A 15,757-nucleotide genomic window follows, 5' to 3' on the forward strand; every position below is an offset into this window, starting at 1 on the left:
GCCTTTGTGTCCATAACATGTGGGCCCAACAGGTGGCTGGCCCACATGTCAGTGACCCAAAGGCAGGTGCCTTTAAGGCACCGAAGAAGCGTCCAACCCGACACGACCCTGGTCTGCCTGGTGTGCCTACATTTGAGAATGCAAACTAATCTTCTTTCATTTGCAAACGAATCTGTATGTATTACCATGCCCATGTGTTCCTTGCAATAATTAGTCATTCAAAACGAGATACTCCCTCTGTTCACTTTTGTAAGTCGTTTCAGACAACTTAAAATGAACTGTTTTGCACATTGTTTGAAATGTCTTCAAGGTCTTATAAAAGTGAACAGAGGGAGTGCTATAAATTAATTAATGAGGAGTTATTTGAAAAAAAATCTAAACGGTATCCACGCTAACGTGGATTAGAGTGTGTGTCACATAATTAGTTATTTGAATTAGAGTGTGTGTCACGTAGCGATCTCCAATTCTAACGTGGATTTCGCATTTCACTGTATCCACGCTAATTTTTTAATACAAATTCATATGTATATGATGAACACCATGGTTGTGAGAAAACTTTTGGATGGATTCAAACATATGACCACAACAAATTGAGTCAATGTCAACTTTTCGAAGCTTAGTATGGCACAAATTCGAAATAATTACTCGTATGCATGGTTCTCAGTTCAAATCTTACAATGTACACCGAATTGAAACATCGATGTTAAGTCTCGTACTATGTACATTCAACCCCCCCCCTCACACACGCTACATACTTCCTGTATCGGTCAATCTTCCTCTCCTAACCACCTTAGGAAGCTATCGGTTTCCAATATACGTTCATACTTTCTCTCCATGTTTCGATCTCTAAGTCTCTCAACTACACAACCCCTTTTCCCACTCTGTTACCAAATGTATTTACCTCACACACCCGCCATTGCACCCCATGCTGAGCTCTCTCTCTCTCTCTCTCTCTCTCCCTCTCACCCTCTCGCGCTAAATACATGCATTGCCTATCTAGCTCCCCCAACCTCTCGTGCGCACACATGCACTTTGTATATCTAGGTCACTCCCTCGAGACTGTCTCACTCTTACTTCCGCACGACGGGCCACACTCGCTCAATCTTGCTCTCTTTATCCGAGTCTCATTTAACCTCGTTTTCTTTCACACACAAATGATATATCTCCCTGCTCGGGCCTCGATCGACACACTCTATACTCTCTCATGCAGATTGTCTATCTAGGTCAGTCCATCCAAGCCGCCGCCACTCTTTCGACCTCATGGTGGGCCACGCTCACTCAATCTCTCTCTGTGTGTGTGTGTGTGTGTGTGTATGTCTCGATTGACCTCGCTCTTTCTCGAACAAAAACGATATATCACCATGTTTGAGCCCAATTCGACCTATTCACATTGTATACTCTCTCACGCACATTGTCTATCTAGGTCACTATCTCCAACCCGTCTCACTCGTTCGATCACACGACGACCCTATGTGATCGATTGACCTTGCTTCCTCCCACGCACAAAATATATCTACACATCTGTGACTGGATCATCTCTCAAGCTCTATCTTACAGCCATCATCCTTGCCAAAAGCTCAATCGGACAATATCTCTCCAGAGCATATATATCTGTTCAATGAATGTCGGACCACACTCACTTTGTCTCTCTATCTGTATGTCTCTCGATTGACCTCGCTTTCTCACACCGTATCTTCCACGCATTAAAGCTACTACCTCTCCATCCCTCACAAAGCCGGAGCTATTTACATTGCGAGGGGCACTCCAACCTTGGATTAATTTGTGTAGGCATTTATTTCGGTCGGTTTAGATTATATTTTCGTAGCATTCGGCCAACAACTACTCCAAACACCGTTGCAACCCCCGCAACTCCCCTAGTTGATTTCCCTCTGGCTCGGTCATCTCTCTCTCACACGTCCATTCTCGCCTTCAACGTCGCACCATGGTATTATTGCACAAAACTATGTTGTTCTCTTTAATTATTATTAATAAGCTACAAAGCTACACACCGATAGTCCACTTGGAATGGAACAAATTTTGACCCACAAATTAAAGTGCTACAAACTACACACCGAGGGGGCCACATGTCATGAAACAAATTTGGACCCATATACAAATTGAAAAATAAAGGACGAGGATCAAACAAGCGACCGGGCCTTCAAGCCGCACTTCAATAGGCAACGTACGTAGAACATCAATGTTTGTTGTACCCCCTTTGTTCACATAATGTTTTTTTACCACAGCCTATTTAATGGATAACATGTAATATTATTTTTAGTACTATTCACCTTCACTTACTGGTGGGTTCCATGTGTGCTCTCTCTCTCTCCTCCCCTTCTGCGTTTAGACGCACCGGAAAACACGAAGAACTCGCGGGTGATGTTGCCATTGACCATATCTGGACGCGTTCACAAGTCACGACACCAGTTTCACGTACTAGCAGCACTAGTCAGTGTGTACGTGCAATGCACGTTAATTTGGAAGTATATTAAGTGCATGCGGCTTGATGTACGTGCAATGCAGTCTAGGTTGTTGGATGACAAGGAATACATGTGGCTTGATGATGTTTTGTATTTAGTTTGATACGACTCTAACAGAACATTCAATCGATCAAACAATAGATTTCGTTCAGTTTGACTCCGACTTTAAATTATACGATGATCGATATAAAATAAACGGAAATGATAAACGATCGGATTTTAAGCATGGCAATCCGAACGTTTTTCATGGCAAATTTAGATTACGCGGCGGCGGCAGGGGCGTCTTGCAGTGTGAAGCGGCTCCTCTGGCATGCTCTGTGTGTCGTCGGGCCACTGACCAACAGCGATGGCGGCATCTTGCACCGTTGTTGGCATACTCCTGGACGTTGGCCTAGCTTCAAGGAAGGCCAAAAAGTTCTGGACTTCGGAGCGAGTCAACTGGCGGGAGGAGGCGACTGGCGTTGGTACAAGGAAGCAGTCGATGGCGGCCATCCATGCCGCCGAGGAGGGCACTGGCACCCGCGCGGGGACATGCATTGTCAACGGCGCGGCGGAGACATTCGTTTGCACGGGCACCGGCACGGCCGCGCACGTCAGTGCATGCGCAGGCGCATGCGCTGGCAGGTGCACATGCACCGGCACGGACATGCGCGTCAGTGCATGCACAGGCGCATGCGCTGGCAGGTGCACGGGCGCGTGAAAGTCGGTGGGGACCTCATGGAACCCCGTCGTATCAAGCTCGGCGAGAATGTGCGGCTCCCCGCCCATCAATGCCACGGGGATGGGCGCTGGCGTAGTCGGGGCGACGGGAGCCAGAACGGGAGCGGGGACAGGCGCGGCGTCTTCCCGCAAGGCCAGTTCAAGCTCGTCCAAAAGCGCCTTATGTTCTTGAGACTCCGGCTGGGTGTCTTCCTCAGGAAATTGGAACACTAAGGGCAGACCATCGTGATGCGGCATGGCGTATGTTTAGGTCAGGCTAGTTGGAGGTAGACGTCAGGAGAATCGGAGAGGAAGAGAGAAGATTGTAGCGATACCGGGTAGTGCGGGGTTGATTTTAAACTGCGGCGCCGACGACATTAAAAGTGGGAGCAGTTGGGACGAAGGTGGGGCGGCGGAGCCTGGTTAAAGGGCTCGCCTCCCGGTGAGCCTGCACAGCGGTCTGCTCACACGCCTCCCTGTCAGCCGGTGCAGCGGTCTGCTCGCACGCCTCCCATCGACTCATCACACGCTTGCTCGGACGACACCTGCCGATGAGAAGCGGGGACTTGTGGCGGCACAAAACACCCACGGTTTCAATAGTGAAAGCATTCGCCTTAACGTGACAGGTCTTTGTTCCAAAATACCTTGGCTCTTCATTTGTGCAACTTGTCATAAGCAGCTTGTCTCAAATTGAAGAAAAAACTTATGAAGTAATATTTGTGCCATATCACGTGACCATGCTCAGTTTCAAGAATTCATGCCCACTTTTGTATTTTCTAAAATTTAAGATCCAGGATTCGAAACAATATCATAACCTGCATCATGCAATAAATTTTCAAGCCGTACATCTGTCCTGTTGTATTTCTTAAGAAAGAATTTGGTCAAACATTTTGCTTAGTTAGACTTCAGACAAGTTATATATGCAGAGTAAAAGGGTAATCCTTCTGTACCAGTGCATTGCCTGATATATTAACTCAAGTACTAGGCACAAACAAACGGGCTCAATTCTGTCCTCATCCTGGTGTAGTAGTAGTAGTACTAGGCAATGCAGTTGACGAGTGACCTTGACGAGCGGCGACCTAGGGAATTGAACCGTGCTCGGCACGATAGGTAATGTTGTCTAGTTACTAAAGCATCCCTCCATTGTTCATCGGTAGTCATTATGGACCGGGGACATGAGGGGAGTTTCCTAGGGCTGCAATTCTGGCCGCCAGGTATTTCGACTTGAAAAGCTGAGGCTCGACTGGTTGGGGTTGCCTAATGTGCGTACCACGCACGCCACCGAAGGACACGAGCCCGTTTTTTTATTTTTTTATTTTTTAGGATCGACATGAGCCAAGGTCTGGCTGGTACGCCGTTGGGTCCTACCATTCGAGAATACGAAAGGAACCTTTTAAATTTACGAATGAATCTATGTGTATTACAATACCGTATTTTCCTTGCAAATACTAATCTTAACGTGGTAATTGATTTATGACGAGTTGTTGAATTAGAGTGAGTTTGTGATATAGTGATCTCAACGTGGATTTCACATTTCATGGTATCCCTAGTAAGTTATCCAATGCAAATTCAAATTTAAAAGATGAACAATATGGAGGTGAGAAAACTTTGTATGTATCAAGCATATGACCACACACACACACACACACACACACACAGAGAGAGAGACACACACGCACGAACACAACAACAATCCAATAAGTATAGTGCATCTATTCTTCCAAACCATGCATGTATGACACGAATTCAAAAATACTCCTTCTATTCCTAAATATTAGTCTTTTAGAGAGTTCAACAAGTGACTATATACAGAGAAAAATGAGTGAATCTAGACTCTAAAATATGTCTATATACATCCGTATGTGCCAATCCATTTGAAATCTCTAAAGAAACTAATATTTATAGGAACGAAGGGAGTAAAATTTAAGACATGCATGGTCCCCAGTTCAATATTTAAAATGAACATGAGACTGAAACATGAATATTAAGTCTAGTACTACAGTACATGCAAATGTTGTGTTTAGGCGGAGCTATGATTGTCGAGGCTCAACCCCTCGACCTTAGATGAAATTGTGGAACTTTGTTTAGGGTTGTTTAGATTATATTTGTCCCCACCCTCGCAACCACCGATTGGTTGTGCACCCCCCACCCCTCCTCCCCGGGAGAATATCATGTGCCCCCATACCTTAGATGCTATATGCCGATACGAGTTGCATGGAGCTTGTAGATCTGAGATATAGCAGCTCACATGATGTGTCTTAATATTTTAACAGGAAACCTTGATTAGTTTGAGAATTGCACACAATTTGTACAAAAACTACTCAGATGCCCTTGGATCCCATATCCAACGACCTCGAAGCTCGTATCACCGTAGCATCTAAGATGAAGGAGGACATCATATTCTCCTGTATGCAAGAATATCATGTGCTACCACACCTTAGATGCTTTGGTGATACAAGCTCTTCGGAGCCGTTGGATTTGTGACCCAACACCTCCTCGGTGGTTTGAATGTTTTTTTGCAGAAAATCCCCAAAAGAGTCCGGCCACTGCTTACAAGCACAAAGATTTCTCAGATGCCATTGGATCTCAGATCAAACAACCTCGAAGCTAGTATCACCGTAGCATCCAAGCTGCGATAGTACCTTATGTTTTCTTGCACGGGAGTATATGAGGAGCTCGCGCACCGTAGATTCTATGGTGATACGAGTTCACTGAGATCTAACGGCCCACAGTAGGAGGTTTGAATGTTTTTGCAATATACGATTGATAGAGTTTGGGAAATGCGCAAAAAGTACAAGTACTATGCATGTGCCATCTAATCACTTATCAGACGACCTAGATGCTCATATCATCGTAGCGGGTAATGAAGCTACAGGGAGCACCTAATATGAGCAACGGGGAGCCGTTGGATCGAAGATGCAGTGGCACACACGAGGCCTGAATGTTTTATTTGCAAAAAAACCTTTGGAGAGTTTGGAAATTGCGCATAATTACAAAGACTACTCCCAAGCCATTGGATCTCACTTCCAATGGTGTAAAAACTCGTATCACCATAGTATCTAAGCTGCGGGGTGGATGTGATATTCTATGCCACTGTCATTTTTGTTTATAAACTTGCAAAATACGTGTAACTCGTGCCATTACTTGTCTAACCGCGCAAAGTGTTTGTTCAAAAAACCATCCTACACTGAAATATCGGAACAACACATGGGGGTCCCACTTGTCATTCATCAAATTTGGACCTAAAACTAACAAATCTGAAAGAGGAGATTCGAACTAGCAACCTGGACTACAAAGCGTAAGTCGATAGCCTGAAACAACAACGGTTGTTGGCTTTGTCCCATAACTTGATTTTATATAGTATTACGTTGAGTAGAGTAGAGGGAGTGCTCGTCAACACGTGCATCACCGTTGTCTCACTTACTGGTGGGTCCCACGTCTGCGATCTCAATCTCTCTTCTCTCCATCATCCAACCTTTGCACGGGCACACACGAAGAGCTGCGCTAGCTTGCCGTGGTGTTATTACAACTAAAAAAAATCTTGGAAATAGAAGAATCGCCTAGAACAAGAGACGTTGTGGCTGGTCGAGATGGAGCTAACCACATCTATCCTCCGTGCCACGTTTGCATGATGAAGCTGTGTGGCTAGTGGGGTGTTTTCGACCGACTGGCTGGGTCCCGAGGTTGAACCATAGGTACTAGAGTTACTGCTGACGTCTGATATAGTACTCCCTCCGTCTAGGTGAGTAAGTTACCGTGACCAAGGAGGAGGGGAAAACAAGAGACCTTAATGTTTATTTGCTAATTAATAGCATTGCATGCAATGAACTAACCACTGCATGTCGTGTTTGGTAGTCTCAAATCATTAAAAGCATGCACACCCCTCATCTCTTATTGGTTGATATGTCAAGAAACAAGAAACAAGATAGACGTTAATGCACCGCGCCTAAGTGTTTTTGGATTATTTGATTTTCATAAGATGACTTACACACCTAGACGGAGGGAGTATATTTTACACGCACATTTTTCCTCCGTGCCGAGACGTGGCACACCCTACCACGCGGTTTCGGGGTCCTCCCAGGTGGTGCACGCATATATTCTACCTGACTTGGGACGCCCGACCGCGCGTTTTCTCGGTCCTCCTCGATCGTAGCGCCGAAGCAAGTAAATGAGTCGTCAAATCACGAAAGACCACCTTTCCTGCCGAGTACATAAGTGAAGCACGGTGGCTAGCTAGTTGGGTTAGTTCGACCGATTAGCTAGGCTGCCGCCACATTTGTTTTTCACCCCTTTTTTTATCTACTTGCCGGCAGGTAAATTTAAATATCCACCGCGGTGTTGCTCTGGTGTTTGTGTGCGACAGGATTTTTAATTTTTTGATTGACAGGAGCAGGCGCGACAGGATTTTTAATTTTTTGATTGACGGGAGCAGGCGCGACAGCAATTAGTCATGATGACTCTGCCTGTAAAACCCACTGCTCCCTGATGTGAGAAGTCGTCGACTGGTGTTTTACCGTGGTGAAAACTAAAAGATTCCCCGCTCCTCGGCTGGCTCCCTCCGCCTTCCCGTAGATTGCATTGTCTTTCAGCCGTTTCGCCCCCTTTGCTTCCTCTCCCCATTGCTTCCTCTCCCCATTGCTTCTACCTGGTGCCATGGCGGCGCAGTAGATCACGGAGTCCGAGGTGAGGCGCCTGACACAGGAGCTCCATGCCAAGGATGCGGAGCTCAGGGCCAAGGACGTGGAGCTCCGTGAGCTCAAGGAGGAGGGAGGATTGCCATGCTCCTACGTTATGTGTGGGAGTTCACGGAGCTTCAAAAGCGGCAGGCGTCCACCACAAAGATGCTCGAGGCGTCGGCGGCGTTGCTGCAGAAAGCGGGAGATATGATAGGCCGTCAGGGGAGCCGGCTGGAGTGCGAGCGGGCCGATCGTGACGAGGTCCAGGATCGCCTCAGCCACTGCGCGATGCCTAACGTCGTGCCAGCGCGACGATGCTGGCCGTCGGGCTAAACCCGTTCGGCCACTCGGTTGACTTCAACGAGCTGCAGCTTCCTGACCTGGTCTCCTTCTTCACCTATATCTCCGAGGAGCTGAGCCGTCTCTGCGTGACGGTGGGGGTTGAGCTGGACAAGGAGGGGCTGCGGGCTGCCGTCGCCATTGCCGGGAGAATCCTTTCAGGGCTCCGTCACTGGAATCCATTCGTGCCATTGGACGCCGTCTTTGACGAGCTGGCTCCCATCGACTGGGAGCAGGCTCTGTGGGCGGTTGCACCCTGCATCACCAATGTCGTGCGCCTCGAGAAGCAGAGGGACTTCAGTGGTGTTTAGGCGCCCTCTGCATGGGCATGTCCATGTCTCGGCGTAACATGACCGTTGGATCAAACTCAGACGATGCAGACCAGTCACTGTAGCACAAAGCGTGTGGGTGTGTTTGGTTGCATTCTCATCTCAATGTAGTTGTTTCCTCTTCGTGTATTTTTGTTAACCTACTAGTGTGGACTCATGCACCCTTCATGTACTCTGCCAAACACCCAAAAGTGGGTCGAGAAGGGAACTTTTGCTCCCATCCCGTGCACCCTTCATACACCCTGTCTAACACTATTCCTGCTTCATATGGTTCATGTTTCGTGGAGTACTGTAGCACCGTACTCTCCGTGCGCTGTAGACCTACTTCTGTTAACATTGATCTCACCGTTCATTCTCGATCGGACAGTTGAAAAAGCGGTACTATGTTACATATAGGACTAGTTGACATGCGCACAACATCATTTGTTATCGTCATATCTTACTACACTAGCAACAAGATTGTCTAGTACTGATGTACTAGTATGAACCACTGCACATGCCTAGTAGTAGGAGCACTGTGTATGTTCAAGTGGCTGCCGTGTTTCGCACTCCTCCGTCATAAGAGTGGAAACGCTTGCTGTAATCATTTTTTTCTTCAGAAAAACAGTGGACACGCTCTACCATGCGGATCCTCCTCCAGCCATGCACTAAATTACTCACTTTCTCCGACGTGTGGGACAGCCAGCACCTGGGTCCACCAGCCATGCACTAAATTACTCCATAGTAGAGTGCCGGTAGACTACCCCGATCGAAGTGCCGCAGTAATGCCCAATGAGCCGTCAAATCACGAAACCCCCTCCTTTCCAGCAGTAAGTTGGACGGACGAAGCAACCATCATTTCACTCTTCTCTCTCAGCTTCCTCTCTTGAAGAAAACCCCCACTCGCTTCGCTTCTCCCTCATCTCGTTCCTCCTTTCACTCTTCTCTCTCAGCTTCCTCTCTTGGATGGACGCCGAAGCACCGGCAGACGTGATGTCTATGTCTCTGGCCAAAACCGTCGAGGCTCATGGTATGAAGAAGCGCAAGCACCCCACCGAGACTACCGCAGACAAGCTCAAAGCCATCACTCTGTCCAAGCCCCCCTCTCCAGGATCCCTCATTAAGCAAGTCCAGGTAATGTCTCTTGTTGATGATCTTTTTCTCAATCTTGATCGTGTTTTTTCATCTAACATGCAGTACTAGTACTGGTAGTACAAATTTCTGGGTGATCTTGCATGTGATTTTAGTGTGCCAAATGACGGTTCTAAATTCCTCTTTGACCAAAACATGCGAGAGGCTGACACTGATTTCTTATAGATTACTTTCAACTACTCCCTCTGTCCCAAATTTCTTGTCTTAGATTTGTCTAGATACAGATGTATCTAATACTAAAATGTGACTTGATACATCCGTATCTAGACAAATCTAAGACAAGAATTTTGGGACGGAGGGAGTACTTTATGAACATCAATGCTACCTTTGAAGAGGGTATATTTGCCTTAGTAACTTGTGTTATGGATATTGCAAGTAACCCCTCTGCTCTCATGCCTTTGAAGACATGTTCTAGTGTCTTTTTTCACTCATTTCTGTGCATATATGTAGTCATATATGGAGTATAATATCGAAAATCATCTTATATTTCTGAACGGAGGTAGTAATAAAATATGGTTTCTGTTTGAATTAGAACCAGGTCCGCGGTGGAGATGAAGTTCTGAAAGTCATGCCGTGTGAACTCGAAGACCCGGGGATGAGTTCTACTGCTAAACTATCCAGCTGTTGTGTCCTTGTCGCCACGTGTCCTGAACTAGTGTTTTCCTATAACATTGTTGTCAGGCGTGTTCTCGAGGCTGTACTTGACCACAACAAATTCCTGACTGTGCCTTCGATTATGAAGGGTGTGGTTCTTGTAAAGCTTCCCAAAAAATCTGATGCGACATGTCTTCATCATCATGTTTATGAGTGGAAAGACCACTCTGTTAGGTCCTCCAAGGTTGACAAGATGGTGATGGTGCATGTAGACATCTCTCACGAAGTCCATGGCCTAGTCAGTTATGCGGGGTTCATCCCGTAGGTCGGTGGCAAGAAATAGTCTGCAAAGTTTAATTAGTGCAACTTTGCTTGTCTGTAGTAAGTACTATTGTTCAGTACTTGATTTGTGTTTGTGAACCCTGTATTGTTTATTAGTACTGCCGCTTTTGGTGTGTGGTTAGTCCTGAGAACGGTCTATGCTAATGTCTATCCACTCAATTCAGTCTGTATATTTTGAAGTATCCAGATCATCTTTTTTGTGAGGACGGTTTATCAATTATGGTTACACTCCAATATCTGTATGCATTGCAGGGTTTATCGCACCCACCAGGATTTCCAGTCCCATGGATGTTCGGTCCATATGATTTGTCATGACCTTTGGACTGTCCTGCTTATGGGAGTAGGAGGGACCCTTGCATGCCAGCCGTAGTTGGAGGATCAATTTTCTGTTTAGTACTTCAACATAGTGATTTCCTGGTAAGGATTCATTCGTGTCACATCAAGTAAATCTTATTGATTTAATGTCTAAATCTTATTGATTTAATGTCATGTTTTCCTTCTTTTCCTGCAATTTTATGATGCAGGTTTTGCCATGTGACATTCATCACAGAATAAACCGTTTGGTTTGCTCTACGATGGCTATTTTTACAGGTGTGACTTCTTATGTCGTGTCAGTAACGAAGGCACTGTCCATCACTTATATTACTGGAAAAAATTGGATCAGTCTGTTGTCTGAGTACAAGCTGAATCCCTATGATGAACTGGAGTTTGGTTTAACAAAAACGCCACAATTAGTCCTTCTCGTGTTTAGAAGAAATGAAGAAAAAGACTGGATCAAGGTCACAGATCCTAGTCAAGTTAGAAAGCTGATCATAGCATACCAGACATGATCGCCGCTATCTCGCACATCGGCACCACCTTCATCAACGGATCGAGCACCGGCAGTTGCTCTAGCATTGATAGCGGCAGCAGCTCAGTCTAATCCAGCTGAGGATTGGGCACCGACCATGTCAGCGGATCAGTCTGATCTGCCGGAGGATCGGGCATCGACACCGGCACCTGCTCCGACACCGGCACCAGCTCTACAAGGAGCACCATCTCCGGCAGCAGTAGCGGCTTCGACACCTGCACCAACACTTGCACTTGCATCTGCTCCGGCCCGTGCAGTTGCACCGACAACAGACTGGGCTGTTGTTCGCACTTCATATACCAAAGTCCTTACAAAAACCGACATGTCCACCTTCTTGGTAAGCATTGGCCGCCCAAGTGCTTTGTTCTTTTTTCTTTTCATGTTGTTTAACATGATTCACTGTGTTGATCTAACTGTTTGGGTATGTCTTCTTGTTTGCAAACATAGAATTCCTAGAGCAACGAGGGAGTCGTTCAACAATCCGGGCGACCACGGCCAAGTTTCTCTTACCATGCGCAGCCTTGGTGTGAATTAACCTGCTCAATATACCGTAAGTACAAAGGATGGTCGCATGATGATTGATGCTAAAGGATGGTCAAGGTTCAAATCTAAATCATATCTTGTGGTAGGGGATGATGTCAAAATCGATCTTTCTCGGCAAGGAGAGCTGGTCCAAATCAACTTTGAAATTCTTCAGTAGCAGCACGCAACTGCCGAACTGATCTATCCTCCGGGAGATTTTGATGTAATAATCTGGCATGGTGAAACAAGTGTCCTGTGTGCATAAGTATTACGACAATACTATTTATCACATGGTATATCGTTGATAGAATTGCAACTCTGATTGCTGGTTAGGAACTGTCGTTCGATTTCATTCCAACAGCTGCCGTGCGTTATTCAATTTTGTGAATTTGCCTTGCGACAACATCTAAAACCAGCGGCGTACCGATTACTTGCAATATGAAAAGCGCTGAGGTAGAACACATGGCGCCCCAAACATGCAGGGTGGGCCTGTGGCCCAAAGTCCAGAACCGTGAGCCTGTCCGAGTATTATATTCTCAGATGAACCCCCATAGAAAAAGCTGAACTCCCATAATGCCCATGCGTTGCACGTAACATCAAGATGCATTTGTTTGAGTATTTTATCTTGTGAGATAAAAGGATGAACGAGGGAAGGCCTTATTTGCAAATGTGGAGAGGTGTGTGGGTACCTTTTTGCAAAATTGCCATAGTATGTGTCAGGACCCCGACTCGATGTCACATCGATCTAGCTTGTAACACCTCATATCACTTTGCGGCCTCACGCACGGTATCCCCACGGGTGTCGCCTTACCTTTGCCCGGGACCGTTTGCGCCTTTTGGCTCACGTATATGATAGTGTCGCTAGCATCCATATGATAAGGAGCCCGGGCTGACATGACTAGTCGTAAATCCAAAGTGGCACAGGCTTACAGGGACAGGCATCCATGACCCAGCTTCGAACGTGTCGGTCATCAGCAAGTGGGTCCGGGCTGTAGCACTGGGCTAGCAGGACTCCGGTAAACCGGGCTGTAGCGGGCTAACAGGACTCCGGTACTCAATGCGTGACATTTCCCCGAAGGGACAGACACAGGAACGAAGAAGGACACATGCAGGCCAGCCTAAGTGTTCCGGAGCAGTAGCAAGCTACCATGGCTCAGTGGAGACACTAGGAGACATTTCCCGGTAAGAGAGGCTACTAAAGATAAACAACTAGATAGTCAGATCCCACACATACCAAGCATTTCAATAACATACACACAATATGCTCGATATGTGCAAATACAACATGGCATCACAACATGACTCTACGACACAAGTACTTTATTTGAGGCTCAGGGAGCCATACATAACATACACAAAGGTACGGGTCACACGACCCAGCATTCAAGTCATACAGTCATACAAACCAGCAGCGGAAGTAGCTTGTCTGAGTACAGACAACTAGTAAAATAAAAGAGGCTTGGAAAGCCTAGCTATACTACGTGGTCCTTCACAAGCTCAGGATCACCACCTGAGCCTTAGCCTACTCATTGATGTCAACGTCTACGTAGAACCCATCAGAAGGGGTTGCAGCGTCTTCTGTAAAAATGTAAATTATAGCAACATGAGTACAAAGGTACTCAGCAAGACTTACATCAGATCCTACATACATGCACCTTATCAAGAAGGATTGGTGGAGTTGTTGCAGCAAGCCAGCTTTGACTCTTGGCTAGGCTAACCTACGAGACTCCAACTTGAAATGGTTTTGCGCACACGAGTCCACTACTCACCACTTCAATACACTACCGAGGATCCACCTCCGTCTTCCTACGGAAGAGCCATCCTCGGCACTCACACTTATCCTGAGGCTTTTAGTAGTTTCCATTTACTTGTCTATGAACTGTATAGGCCACCAAGTAGTCCTTTACCGCGGACGCGTCTATTCGAATAGATCATGATAACCCTGCAGGGGTGTACTTCTTCATACACGCTCTCACCACTTACCGTCGTTTACACGACATGTACTCGGCAACCTTCAAGCGGAAGCCCAACGTGGGTGTCGGCCACGACCTACCTAATCACCTAAGCCTCCAGTCCAGGTTTATCGCCTATCCAGGTTCCATCCGCAGGGAGTCCGGCCGAGGTTTCCCATACGGCCCCGAACGATGTGAACAGGGTTCCCGAGATACCTAACGGGTATTCGGTACACCCGGCCACGTACCTACCGCATCACAGCCCACCCCTACGGTCAGCGCTGTCCACGGCCTCTAGTAGGCTACAAACACCAGAAACTACTTGCAACTCCTGGACGGAGAACTAGGTGAATAAGAAGCCGAGAGGGTCCATTGGTTTCGGGCCCAATGCATGGTAGTAGCTGATTCTTAAATCACACATGCAGATCTCAGTGCTTAAGGTCGGCTTCAATGAAACAACCCACCATGTACTCCTACATGGCCTCTCATCGATACCTTTACCAAATCGTGTTCACCACACCACTCTCATTACCGACATAATCATTTCACTCTAGCCCATCACCCAGATGAACCAGACCTGACACGACTCTAAGCATAGCAGGCATAGCAAGGTAGGAACAACACATACATATGGCTCAATCAACTCCTACACATGCTAGTGGGTTTCATCTAGTTACTGTGGCAATGACAGGTCATGCAGAGGAAGTGGGTTCAACTACCGTAGCACACAGCAGTTTGAAACGCGTTGTCTTAATGCAGTAAAAGAGAGCAGGAGCGGGAACATGGGATTGTATCGATATGATCAAATGGTTGGTTGCTTGCCTGATGGTTCGATGCACTGATACGGTTCTTCGTTAGGGTAATCACGGTACTCCTCGGAGGCAGAACCTGCCGCAAAGAACACCGATACACAACCATCACCAAACAATGTGCAACAATATGATGCATGCATGAAACATAGCAATATAAGTGTGTTGGGCTAATGCAACTAAGACCAGAAGGGTTTGAATCAATTTGAATCAAAGATTCAAATTTCAAACTCAAACATGGCCCTTTAAAGTGTTTTACCTTGTTCTGCAATAATCATCAAGTTAACTTGTTTAATCATGCATGAGAATAGTACAGATGGATAGATTGGATTTTTCTGATCATTTTTCATATATAATTTGTCTGATTTGGAGTTACAGAATAAAAGTTATGAATTTTTGAAATTTAAACTATATTCTGGAATTTCCTATATTAGATTAAATCCAGAAAATCAATTATTGCGTCAGCCTGACGTCAGTGTGACGTAAGCAGGTCAACAGGACACGTCCGGGTAAAACCTGACAGTGGGTCCCGCGTGTCAGTGTGATTAGATTAATTAAGGTTTAATTAAAACTAAACCTGTTTAATTAACAGGGCTGGGCCCCACCTGTCATTGACTCAGGGGAGTCAACCAGGGCCCACCCGTGGTCAAACCCGGGTCGGCTGCACCGGCGTTTAGCCGCCGGTGAGCCCGACGCGGCGGCGGAAGTGGTTTTTGCCGTTCCGGCAACCAAACGAGCCGCGGAGGCCACCGGAGAGGAGCTGGGGTCGAGCCGCAGCTCTTGGTGGAGTCCGTTGGGGTCGGGGTGGCCGGAGTTGGCGCCGGCGACGACTTTGGCAGCCACCGGGATTCGGCCGAAGTCGAACTTGTCGCTAGGGGGGTCGGTGAGGTGCGGGGAGTAGCTAGTTAGGTGCTACGTGACGCGGTGAGCATGATGGACACCGTGGAGTGGCCGGAGGGTGACCGGGAGCACGTCGGCGACGAGCTCCACGGCGGTGGGTGCGGTTGAGCTCCGGGAGGTCGCTACACGGCTCG

The 15,757-nt window shown here is 46.9% G+C and overlaps 1 long non-coding RNA gene across 1 annotated transcript in view; it reads left to right on the plus strand.

Moving 5' to 3' along the window:
* LOC119282163 overlaps positions 1-15,757 on the plus strand; it is a 97,053-nt gene that overhangs the window by 9,343 nt on the left and 71,953 nt on the right. The window contains exon 2 of the long non-coding RNA XR_005138645.1: positions 13,630-13,634. This is a non-coding gene — a long non-coding RNA (uncharacterized LOC119282163). The remainder of the gene's footprint in view (positions 1-13,629; positions 13,635-15,757) is intronic.

This window comes from Triticum dicoccoides, chromosome 3B (assembly GCF_002162155.2).
Source record: "Triticum dicoccoides isolate Atlit2015 ecotype Zavitan chromosome 3B, WEW_v2.0, whole genome shotgun sequence".
In the NCBI taxonomy this organism is placed as follows: domain Eukaryota; kingdom Viridiplantae; phylum Streptophyta; class Magnoliopsida; order Poales; family Poaceae; genus Triticum; species Triticum dicoccoides.